Source organism: Amblyomma maculatum, chromosome 3 (genome assembly GCF_055883805.1).
Source record: "Amblyomma maculatum isolate TAMU_Amacu chromosome 3, ASM5588380v1, whole genome shotgun sequence".
NCBI lineage: Eukaryota > Metazoa > Arthropoda > Arachnida > Ixodida > Ixodidae > Amblyomma > Amblyomma maculatum.
Window position 1 is genome coordinate 72,874,275 of NC_139346.1, and position 13,511 is coordinate 72,887,785.

The window sequence follows — 13,511 nt, forward strand, 5'->3', positions numbered from 1 at the left end:
TCATTGAATACCCGGTACTGCAGCTCCAGGCAATGTGACTTCCGCATGAGGTTCTTTCGTTGAAGAATTTCTTGTCTCAATCTGTATTTATATCATCATCATCATCATCATCATCATCAGCAGCAGCAGCAGCAGCAGCAGCAGCAGCAGCAGCAGCAGCAGCAGCAGCAGCAGCAGCAGCAGCAGCAGCAGCAGCAGCAGCAGCAGCAGCAGCAGCAGCAGCAGCAGCAGCAGCAGCAGCAGCAGCAGCAGCAGCAGCCTGTTTATACCCACTGCATGGTGAAGGCCTCTCCCATATTTCTCCGATTAACCCGGTTCTGTGCAAGCTGCATCCACTTAACTCCTGCGAACTTCTTAACCTCATCCGCCCACCTAACTTTCTGCCGCCATCTGCTACGCTTTCCTTCCATTGGAATTCAGATTGTTACCCTAAGCGACCATCAGTTATCCTCTCTTCACACTACATATTCTGCCCATGTCCATTTCTTCTTGATTTCCTCTAGAACGTCAGTAACTTGAGTTATGTCTCTGACCAAACCTGCACGCTGCCTATCTCTTAATGTTACCCCTACCATTTTTAGTTCCATAGCCCTCTGCGTTGTCCTCAACTTAAGTAGAACCCTCTTGGTTAGCCTCCACGTTTCAGCCCCATAAGTAAGTACAGGTAAGATTCAACTGTTGTATACTTTCCTCTTGAGCGATACCGGTAAGCTGCTAGTCATGATCTGCGAGTGCTTGCCAAATGCGCTCCATCCCAATCTTATTCTTCTTGTTATTTCCTTTTCATGGTCCGGATCTGCGGTTACTACCTGTCCTAAGTAGACATATTCGCCTACTACTTCCAGTGCTTCGCTACCTAACGTAAACTGCTGTCTCTTTCCGAGGCTGTTGAACATTACCTTCGTCTTCTGCATATTGATTTTTAAGCCTACCTGTCTACTTTTCATGTCTAGTTCATCAATCATTATTTGCAGTTCATCCCCCGAGTTACTTAGCAACGCAATGTCATTAGTAAATCGCAGATTACTGAGGTATTCTCCATCTATCCTTATCCCTAACTGCTCCCATTCCAAGTATCTGAATACTTCCTCTAAGCAAGCTGTGAATAGTACTGGGGAGATCGTGTCTCCTTTCATAACGCCTTTCTTTATGGCAATTTTGTTTCTTTCTTTATGCAGAACTATGGTTGCTGTGCAGCCACTACGCATATCTTACAGCACTTTCACGCACGGCTCGTCTACCCCCTGATTTCGCAGTGCCTGCATCACCGCCGAGGTTTCTACTTATTTATATCGGTATTTATATCGTTCGGGCTTCACGCCGTTCAATCTTTGTGCGTCATGCGATGATGTAGAAACCAGAGCATTATATCCTTTTCTGCCGAAGGTGTGTTCCATATAAAATAAATTATTTGGAAATTCCTCTTGCTAGCGTCGGCTCTCCGTTTACAGTTCATGTCCCCCTCGCCTTTGGTGTCGACGTCAAGGTGCATTCCCTAAACCGGTGTTTCAGTTCACTGCATCGGTGTAAAATTGCGATCAAAAGATTTATTTATTATCTCTCCTCTGTCTTTACTTAGAAGTTTGATTTGAATTCTTATTTTATTTTTATTTCTTGATTACTACCATTACCGCCCCAGAATTTTTTCCAAAAAATATTTCCCCAACAAAGATTCCTAATTGATAAGTTATATATTACACAACTTTAGTGCGGATCATGTATTCGTTTGTTGTATCTGCACTAAACACTGGCCAGTCCCCACCTGTGGGTATGTTCCATGTATAATAAATAGAAGAGAGAAGAAGAAGTTACTCTTCTGGACAACTGTACCAGTCATCATGGTGCACAGCGTCTTTCGTAGCCCATTTCGGGTCAATGTACAGAGGCTGCCCTTTTGCAAGAGGCTTCGCACTTCGCCTACCATCTTCGGCTTCCTTGCAGCTGCTGTACTGTACTGGACAATCTGTCCCGAATGCCCACGCGTTACAGCTGACCGGATACGCGTGTTCCTGAGAAATCACTGGGCAGGTGACATGGTTGACTTCACGTACGCCGACAACGTCACAGGATACTACCGCCCCGTGGTACCCAACGTAGTTCACTTCGTGCATCTGGGTAACCGTTCGCTCACCCTTCAGGACTCCATCTGCATTCGTGCCGCGTGGCTCATCCAGCGGCCCATCACACTTGTCCTGCACTGCCAGAACTGCACCGCCCTCAGCCTCAGCTTCTACTGGGCCCACGTCAAGAAGATTCCTGGTCTGGAAATGCGGCATTTGGCTTTACCGAGAAGCACCTCTGGTATCAAGTAGGTGTTGTCGTCGACAAACGCGCGTAGCAGCGAACAGTTATCATTATATAAAAAGTAAACATTTAACTAGCTGGAGACACGAGCAGGGCGCATTATGATCGCTTTCTAACCTGTAGTGCTGAAGAGAAAAGGCACAAACCACGAACGTCTAAGCGTTGATTTGCCGACTGTTCGGGGCGATGTTTTGCGCAGTGTGGGAAAAGCGGTTATCGGGAATTTCCAGCTATATATGCTTCAGCGCTCACAATTTGCGCAGTCATCTCTTCTGCATGGGACGCGTTGTTTTATTTATCTGTTGACGTTTCACTCGCTATCCACCATTTGTGAAGGGAGGACTCTCGAAAGCTGTCGTAAGGTTGCAGCGGCAAGTTTGATGGGCTAATATCCGGGCTTCACCTTTGAAGACCCGATCACAAAGTAATGGGAGAAAAGAGACACAATTGCAAGAGTAATTAAATCTGTTCGTTAGGAAATTTTTGTAAGTATTTTTAACGATTTAAATTTGCATTTTTTGCGAAATGCAAGAAATGTATTAAAAAAGAAGTTCGAAACAATTCTATTACGTATTTACACCATTTCTCTTGCGGTTATTTATTCTATTTCTTCTTCAGAGTTTGAGAGCTAATAGTAGACCCAGGGCACATGCTCATTACTGATAGAGGCAAAGTTCTACTTTTTCCTGCCGTGTTGTTGAACTCTCCAGCGCCTACTGAATTTTCCCAATATTTCCCCAATGAAATCTTCAGAAAAATAAACGTGTGTGCTGTCACTGCTTTGTATTGTGAAAGCATATAGGCAGTTGGATGCGATGCGAAGTTAGAGCGATAGATGACGATACAATCTACATCAGTTTTAGAATTCACAGACAATGAGTTTCAGGCGGTATATACTTGACAGCATTACTTTCCAAAACCTACTGCTGATCACGTTATCGCCTATTCAGAGAATTAGCAAATTTATTAATGCACGTTTCTGAATAATTTATGCGGCGGCAGCAATTTTCTTTTAGTTGAACCTAGTCTAATTGGGATGTTCAGAAGCCGACAATGTTTCTGGTGAAGGTTTCAAGCTGAATAACATCTGCACAGCCTTGCAATCACAGGACACTCGCATTCAACTTTCTGAGGCATGCTTGTGGTTTATTGAGGCAGCTAGAATTCGAACTCAGGGTGCTTGGGCCACGTGTGTTCAATTCCGATCTCACCCTTCTCACATCAAAGGTGCTCCCATAGTTGGAAGCCGTTCCATCTCGACATAGGTAAGGGTTATGACAAAAGGGTTATTTTTTAACTTATACCAATTACACCAGTGTAGCAGAACTCCAATACTTCCAATGATGTTTTGCTACTGTAGTTTAGCTGGTGTAGGTTAAAACAAAATGGCCCTATATCATCTTGTATGCTGACGTCACACAACTCTACGGTCAATCAGAGTTCAGGAAACCTTCATGACCGAAAAAGAAATGCGAGCATGGCGCGTCATTCCACTCGAATCTATCCGTGCCGTGTTGCCTGCCAGAAGAACGCTCGGAGTTTGTTTTTTTTAGGCTGCGAGGCTTTAAACGGTCGACGCTTATGCTGTCGGACAATGTTTGTCGTCATGAAGACCATAGCGCTCTGGCGTTGAAAGCCTGCCGCCGACATGCCCATGAATGTTCAAGCCTCGATGCTTCAAATGGTGGGCGTCGTCAGCCCTACCGCTTATTGACAATACATTTCGGCATGGGAGTACTAACGGTCTCGCGGCAGAAGCGTCAGCTAAGATCTGATTTCAGTAATTGAGTTATAGGAGGGGGAGTTGAGCGTGCTTGCGCTGGCTCCTAGCTTTCGCACTGGGCTGAGGAAGCGCAGGGAGCTCATCTGACATCCTGCGTAAGTCTTAGATTCGAATAACGACACACTATAAATAGCATGCATTAATGCAATGCGCTTAGACTGCCATATGCCGAAACTTTTTGGACAAGACTCTTTTGCGCACTTGTATGGCATAATGTAAGGCTGTGCCATTAAAACCAATAAACCAATGCATCCTGGTTCAGCAAGCCTGTATTTTTTTTGCAATTTATTTAGGATGCACCCCATTGTGGCCTTCAAAGGCAGTGTTTATTTCGGTTGCATGGCAGGGCTAGCGTCAGAAGCATAATTTTGTTCTACACCTGAAGTGTAAACCATTTCTTCTAAGAAATTATCAAAGGATATTTCATAGTTGTCTCAACATTAATATAAGCAACGCAGATGATCGTTTTTCTAGGGCAGCTTTAATTGCTCAGTGCGAGAGTAGGCACATATTTGAAAGCATATTTTCGCCACGCATAGGAAGGTTGAATCATTTCCATTTACATGTGCTTAAAAGCATGTGTAGCTTTTTCGGCAGTTGCGTCGCTGTTAAAATTGATTCCTCAGAAAGCTTGACTTTGTTCGACGGGTAACCTGTCGTCCATGGGAGAATAATTATTTATTTTTTACATATTTATTTTTACCTGCATTATGTACCGTGTTCCTTTTTATTTTTTGTGTTCTTGCTGGGATATTTTCAACACTATTCTGTCCTTCTTAAAATTATATTGTTACGTGGAAGATTTACAGTCCCAAAGCTGTCCGCACAACTAACGTTGATGAGGGCACCGATTTCACAACACTCAGCGTTGTCGTCTTCTCGGAGTCTGTTGCACTTCTTCATCCTCATCACGAACAGCGAATAAAGCTAAGTAACACTACCCCCCCCCCCCCCCCCCCCCGCGGGAAAAGCACAGTCCCGGTGCGGTCTATGTTAGCGAAATAGAACGTTGATGATAGGGCTTCAGACGGGACACATGCACTATTTGGGAGGTTGGAGCTGTGGACGTGGACTTCGGAACCACAGATTCAACTTCGTAGGTGACGTCGGTCACGGGGCGCAAAACACGGTAAGGGCCAGTGTAACGGGGCAAAAGTTTTTCACACAAGCCCACTCGACGGCACGGGAGCCACAGCAAAACGAGAGATCCAGGAGTGTAGTGGACATCACGGTGGCGGCTGTCGTACCGGATCTTTTGAGAGTCTTGGGATGCAGAGAGCCTGGCATGAGCTAACCGGCGGGCATCGTGAGCACGGGTGACGGCATCACTGGTGTAAGTACTGGTGGCGTCTGCCGCGGGTAGAGAGGTGTCGAAGGGTAGTAACGGGTGTCGGCCAAATAATAAATAAAATGGGGAGTATCCAGCGGTAGAATGGACAGATGAATTGTAGGCGAATGTGACAAAGGGGAGATGAACGTCCCAATCTCGATGGTCGTCAGACACATACATGGCCAGCATGTCTGTGAGGGTACGGTTTAGACGTTCCGTGAGGCCGTTGGTCTGGGGGTGATATGCGGTGGTGAATTTGTGGCGGACGGAGCACGAACGGAGAATTTCGTCAACCACTCGCGACAGGAAACAGCGGCCACGGTCAGTTAGTAGTTCGCGAGGAGCACCATGATGAAGAATTACGTTTTCTAGAAGGAAGTCAGCGACGTCTGTGGCGCAGCTGGTCGGGATGGCTCGGGTAATAGCGTACCGAGTAGCGTAAACGGTGGCGACGGCGATCCATTTGTTCCCCGAGGTGGAAACTGGAAAGGGGCCAAGGAGGTCAACGCCTATACGGGAAAATGGGTCAGTTGGTATGGGTATTGGCTGCATATGACCTGAAGGCAAAATTGTGGGCTTCTTCCGACGCTGACACAGTTCACACGCGGCAATGTACTGCTGGACAGAGCGGTAGAGCCCCGGCCAGTAGAAACGTCGGCGCAGGCTGTCGTATGTTCGAGAGACACCCAAGTGGCCAGCCGTGGGAGCATCATGGAACTGTTCAAGGAGGGTGGAACGCAGGTGTTGTGGAACGACGAGCAAAAGGTCTGTGCCATCTGGTCGCATATTACGTCGGTATAGGGTGTTCTCGTGGAGCACAAATAAGGCAAGAGATGGGTCAGGGTGGTCGGAGGTAAGACGGAGGATAATGGAATGCAGAGAAGGATCTAAGTGCTGTTCCTTGGCAATGTTGGCAAAGGCGGAGACAGATAAGACATATGCATCATCGTCAGAGTCTGTAGGACTAGGGGAGTCGACGGGATGACGTGACAAACAGTCGGCATCTTGGTGAAGCCGGCCGGACTTGTAGACGACGGAAAAGGTGTATTCTTGTAATCGTAGCGCCCAGCGCCCCAAACGGCCAGTAGGATCTTTGAGAGAGGAAAGCCAGCACAAGGCATGATGGTCTGTTATCACAGTAAAATGGCGGCCAAACAAATAAGGGCGGAATTTCCCTTATTTCCCCGCACCTCCACCAAGAGATGTTACGTGGAAGATTTACAGTCCCAAAGCTGTCCGCACAACTAACGTTGATGAGAGCACCGATTTCACAACACTCAGCGTCGTCGTCTTCTCGGAGTCTGTTGCACTTCTTCATCCTCATCACGAACAGCGAATAAAGCTAAGTAACAATATTGTCACCTTGTACGTGACAATATCTTGTACCTTAATTGTTGTTTTATTTTGTTTTCATTGTTCGGGTGCGTTTGCCAACTCCATAAGTAAAATGGTTTTCAGCTTCGTAGAAATGTATTATCTCACATGTTCTCTTTCCATTTTAACTATTTTCTATGTACCCCTCCCCTTTGTAATCTGCACCCGTACACTGAATGTATTACAGATAAATAAATAAATAAATAAATAAATAAATAAATAAATAAATAAATCTCAACGGCTAAAAGGATCTGTTACGTTACAACCCTCTCAGCCAACGCCAAAAATACAGTGTCGGTCAATCATAAAAATAACACGTGAGCTGGGGATCGCTCCCTTCGAATGAATGTTTCGGTCGTCCCGGACGAACACGGTGAAGCAAAAACGCGCGTGTAGGGAGGGATATGGAATTCTTGCTTCGCATATCCTGCCACTTTGCTTTGGTGTGTGACGACCCGGCGCAACGATTAGCCGCAAGAGGCTCTCGTGTTGACTTTATGGTCGGCGACCTTCATTCTATATTTAAGGAAGTAAATAAAGTTATTCTTGTTGTAAAAGTATTCTTTAATTAGCATAAAGTAGGAGCCGGGCTTGGGCCCCATTTGTCTCAAAGCGGAATCTCCCCCGTTTACACCGGGGAAGCTCATGTATGCCGCTGAGACTACGCAATGGAAATGCTATAAGCAAAGACTAGGAGAGGAGGAAGGCAATGTGTTTCCTGTCATTACTGATTTCTTGTGATGAGATGACCGGTATGGAGAGGTTTCATCTCACCTGGCTCCATACAGGGTTCACAACGGCAAATTGAGGAGTTCGAAATTTACCAAATAATTAGTACAAGGTACTCTAAAAATAGTTCTAAACGGCTTTCAAAGGTGGTGTGCTAATTGATTTCAAGCTGAAGGATCCCCGTATGTTGTTGTGTCCAATTCTTATTTCGATAACCAATCTCGCAGGACAACGCACATTAGGTCCTTCTTGGCGTTCCAAATACTTCGCAATGAAGGGGGCATCTACATTGGCAAGAATGTGTACTTGGTACGCAACGTCGATGTGTATCGACATTTCGAGATGTCGGTGACTTGGACAGAGACTGGCAGCCCAAACACCGAGCTCATCGTGGCCCATCGCAATGCACGTTTCCTGCAAGCGTGGTGGAACGCGTACCGCCATCGCCGACCTCAGATGCCGGAAGCCCGGCCGGAAGCCTTACCTCGTAGGCTTCCGATTGATATATCTGTCAATGCGTCGCTCTTTCATCGCATACCTGTCACTAGAGGAGTAGGTGAGTTGTAGTTACCTGTTACAATACTATTGTCATCGTAGCCTGAAAAGCCACAGCTGACTGTCAGCCTTCTCATTTTCCTGGCAGTCAGTTCGGTCAATTTATCGGTAATCTGGTGGTTCACGTTTCACTTCTGAAGTGAAACGTGAACAATATGTGTTTAAAGCTATTTTCTTTTATTTGACACTGTGTAGCCACGCGTGCTGCCGCACATTCTCCATAGATGCCAGGAGATTTGGAGGCTATGCTACTCTGTACACAAAAGCGTTTTATGCTTACAGTAGCGTAAAAATCAAAGAAGCCATATACGAAGTGAATGGAGCTAATGAGCCAGTATAGTGCTCATGCCTTGACGTAAGCTTAGATAAACGGGATTACGTAAGTAATCTTCAGCAGCGTGTGCGTTCGAACTTTTCAAATAGCTCGTTATGCCATAAGAATTGCGACAGCAAGTAACCGTGACATATGATGCACATAATGGCAGCAAACAGGAATGACTGTGGGACCCCTGCGCTCCAGTTCCTACGATAAGCCGTTCTGCGAGCAGCCGACAAACCACTACAGCATTGTCTTAATTTTCTACCCTCTTTTCCGTTCTGATAATGAGCCGCTGGCACGTACAGATGCTATCCAATTATAGCAGAATACGAAATAAGCAAAAATAGTTATTTTACCAAGGTCATATTACGCTTATTTGAATAAATATATGCATGCTCATTGTCGCGAACTGCATCATGCACGATGAAACAGAACCTCCACCATTACGCTTTGTATTCAAGGACGTAATGATTTTCAGCATTGCCGCTTCCATTTACCTTAGGCATATGTAGATTGCGCAGTGACAGCCTAGTGGAATTCATGTTTTCAATCGAATTGTATGCGTTATTAAGGAGGGCAAAGGTAGTTAGGAAAGGGGTTATTAAATATGACATTTTCAAACAGTAGAGCTGCTTAGTTACCTTCAGAGAAATAAAAATATTATCTTTATTCAAAATTAACACTTTTTTGGTGCTTCCTCGATGAAGAAAAAAACAGAAAAGCCCCAAAGGGGGCCTTCACGATCAGCATAACTAAGTGTCCCAGAACAGTCGCACCCAACGTAAAAACTCTTACGGACTGCTTCGTCAATGAAATATCAACCACAGAAGGCGCGCTTTATTAATATAGTGTTTCATTTCCAAATTATTCTGGTTATTACGCCATAACTGGAAAAGATAGCATGCTGTTTCTATTCGTTGAAAAAGAACGCCTAAGAATGTTATGTTCTTGTGGTCTCCCTGAGAACGATGCTACCTGGGGTCAAAAGTTTAACACTGCATTTCTCCTTGTTGCTCCATATCCCTACCAAAAAGTATTGCTTCCTCGTAAGAAAAAAAAAATTAAAATGCCGGATACAGCATTAATGATGAAATGTAATAATCATAGAAAAATTGAAATTTATTGCACGGTTTTGAAATGCAAACGATTGCGATAGATAAGTGAAACAGAAATTTGACGTCAATAATAAGAAATTCGCACGATATATTACTCTCGAAAAGGCGCTGCTACTATGTTTCATATTCTCTTGTGCATTTTTGCGACATCGGGCACTTATGCTCGCACAAAATTGATGACGCTTCCTCTCGTAAGATGACTACTCGTTTAATGCGTTCAAGAGGGATAACAGCGTGTCAGGAAGCGCAGCGCGCCGAAGGACTCACGGACGCCAAGGTTTTGCTTTGACGACGAACCAATCTCGGTATGTTGACGACACGTCGGGGCTTCTCGTTTATCCTATTATCGTCTTTATCTGTCGTCATTTCGTGCCACTTTCCACAAAGAGTAGGGGCACCAAGCACGTTAGCTGTAGCTGGTAACATCGGCGGTATTTTGTATAGGCTCGGGCAGCGCTGAAAGGCAAATGTTTTGCAATACCGCTGTTGATACTGTTCCCTCCTTCGTCTGAACGTTTTGGCGTTTTCAGTCCGTCTGGTTCGCGAATATATTTGACTGTGATTCTTTGGCCACCTAAGCAAGGAGCAGGATTTCGAAAAAAGATCGGGGAGCTAAGAGTTGCTGGTTTCGCGCATTAGTCAGTGAAATATGTTATAGCTTTGTTATAGGCTTTCCGGCAGATACATTTCTCAAAAACAATTATTCGTCACAAAACGCAATGAGGAAGCTTTGCGCTAGCTAAACTGGACCAAATCACATCGCGATTCTCTTCTCTTCTTGCAGTCCTTCTTTTCTTCCTTGTCCTCAAGGCGAGATAACTTCAACATATCACTGTATAGAGTGTAAGGTTAGAGCACCTCTATAGCCAACTGCCAACTTTTTTCCTTTGAGAACCAATCCTAATATTGTTCACTTCTCCGCCTGCGCCATCACCCCCTCCGTCTATGGTAGCCAATTCGTAAATTCTCGTGGACCTTCTTTTCCCCTACAAGGAGCCACTTTCTCACGTTCCAACAGTGATACGTTGTTTATTTCTTTCTAATGTAATCCTAATTAAGGTCGGATCAATTTATGGGGCTGATTTTAATAAAAACAAATTAAATTCATTCTCTAATTGAATTCTTACATCAGGAGCTGCAGACACAAAAGTAAAGGCAAGTTATTATGTCTGCAGCAATCCGATATATGGAGCACTTGCTGTAAAGCATGCATCTCGTACCAACGCGATGCTGTGAGGAAAACTGTCGCAATCTCCAAACTGCACACGTTTTTATTTTCTTTTTGCAGAACCTGCGGCAGATGGTTCCATCGATGCCCCCATCGCCATCGCCAGTCAGAAGACGGAGCGCATGCTGTACGCAGCCGAATGCGACGACTCGTGGCGGCGCCTGACGGCCGTGTGCCTCATGACTGGCTCCGCTGTTCAGCTAATGAGTTCTCGCGGGGAGCCGCCTGTAAACTTGGTTTCCATTGGTTCCTCGCGCACGAACTTCGGTCAGATGGCGCGACTTGCGCTGACTGGGTCAACAGCGCTTGGCGTGCTAAGGGTGCTCGATATCACCGATATAGGCGTTCTCGAATACGCGCATAGTCCTTGCGTTTTTTAGCAGTGTTGAAAAGCGTGATAACTCCACGTTTCCTCTTGCAGTGGCAAATGGACGTTTCTGAACCAGTTATACTCAAGCAAGTGGACAGTCACGATACTGTCGCTTTTATTTTATTTATGCCTCACAGTTATTCCACGTTGCTAGAACATTTGTTTGTGAAATTGTTTTGTATTAAATGAAAACACTTTTACACACACCATTACTGAAACTTATAATCAGAATGCTGGGTGCTTCACATCATACCTTTATTATATTTTATTGCCTGAACACTGTTGTCAACATTCTGTGAATGTGAATATTCATAAGCCCATAAAAGGCGCATTGTGCAGATGAGGAAGTATAGCCTACACAGCAGATAAGAGATCATATAAACCGCGTTCATTCAAGCGATTGCAGTGTATCAGCGGTAATAAGTCTTTTCAATATCACTGCATTTTAGTCGCTGGCAGAAATTTGCATGTGAAAGGACACTCGTTAGCTTACGATAATCCATCTACTCCGAAACTAGATAACATATGATAATATACGTAAAAATAAATTCATAACCGCACTTTAGAATGAAATTCTCCGAACAATATTCGTTCTTTAAGGCGTTGTAGTGAATTGGCTTCAATTAGTCGAATGCTACCGGCGTGTTTATATCGAGCATTATATTGTACTTGTCCCCCCTGTTCTGTTCAGTGGTATTCATCGATAATGACACATTCTAGTTAAACAAAAATACTATAGTTGTTTTTCTAATGTGCCTCTTCATAACCGACTTAGGCACCATTTTATTTACCCATCTGCTTTGGCCTTTCATGCGGAATAGGGGAGCGTTCCATCGAGATAGTAGCTTGTAGCGTGTACATATATATCTACGTATATCTACGCATACACAATGATGTGCATTTGGCACCTTTTACTTCTTCCAATGAAGCTGAAACCATCCTGCTGGCAACCAACCTGTGGGAACATAAGCAATTGCTAGTAAACTTATCCTTGCGCTCCATAGACCGACTGGTAATATTGCACTACCTATAATGGTAAGGTAACAACGCTCTTCCACGTTTTTTACATTTTATGCACCTGTTTTTACAGTCGATAGGCTGAGATCACGCGCTTGTGGTCATCAAGCAATAAAAACATTAACACATTTAAACGATAGGATGTATTATATCTATGAGCAATTCATATGGTCTCACATTAAGCACCGCATTGGAACTAAACGTTTCTGGCACCCTTTGCGGAACCTTGTTAGTGTACATGCCCGTTGCTGATCCCTTATTCCCTTTCTAATTCCATTGTGGTGCCTCTCAACTACCACACTTACTGACTGACACATAATCATAAGCTGCCACAATATGTGTGCACGTTCGGCTGACCAGATATAAAGCCTCTATTCACTCAGGCCGTACGAGAGTGCCTGCGCAATCCAGGGGTATTTCATGTCTGAGTGTATCTAATGCTCCCGGGGCTGACAAATATTACTTCCTACCAGCTCGGCTGTCTAATTCGTTCCCGTGCCCACTTATGTGACCTACCAACTTGTTTAGTTAAGCTTGTAATTTTTTGATGCCGATGAGCGCTAATAATAAGTGTATCAGGGTCCATACCGCAGCAGAGAAGTTATTTAGCGACGTGCACCGGAAGTTGTGTGTGTAACTGCACGTGGTTATCTGATTTGGAGGTACTTCTCACACAATAATTCTCCTTAATTTATATAAGAGGTTTGCAGAAGACTGTAATTTAATAAACTGTTGTTTGAGTTGAAAGCTCTGTATAGGGATTTTACGTTCTTCACTGCGAAAGGACCACAGGCAAAATGTTTACTTCTGTTTTTCCACGATGATCAAACAGCCACACGGTGCCTCCACATGAAGCAGAAAAGTCAGACAGTGCGAATAGATGCTACAGATGACACGGGCAATACAAAAAATGCAAAAATGAATCTGCATAATTTTATCATTTGTTTATTCGATGTTCATTGCCATTGGCGAACAGCGTTTCGGTTGTACTTTTTATTTCATTGGAATCAATCACACCGTATGTGTAAATACGTCATAGCACCTTTCCATGCGGGAATGCGTGAGCCAGCCAACTGTACCTAAAATTCATATTTTTCTGCATTTCTTTATTTATTGAGCGTCTCAGTGAGACTTCTTAATAAGACACAGTAAATTAATTATAGCATGAAATATTGTTTTCTCCTTTGTACACGCCGCGCTGCAGCTCAGCTCATTCCTCTCTGAGCTGAGAATTCTATTCGCAAATTATGTCCTAATGACTAAGGATCACACTAAGGTTTAATTGCACCGGCACCCTAAATAACGCCAGTATTGCACAAAAATTATGTAAAATTATTTGCGTGAGATGCCATAATATTTCTTCCTCATCACTTAAATTCTGACAAGC

General features: G+C 44.3%; 1 pseudogene; it reads left to right on the forward strand.

Moving 5' to 3' along the window:
• Positions 1-1,838: 1,838 nt before the first annotated feature.
• Positions 1,839-11,117, forward strand: LOC146194968 (uncharacterized; annotated as a pseudogene).
• The last annotated feature ends 2,394 nt before the right edge of the window (positions 11,118-13,511 follow it).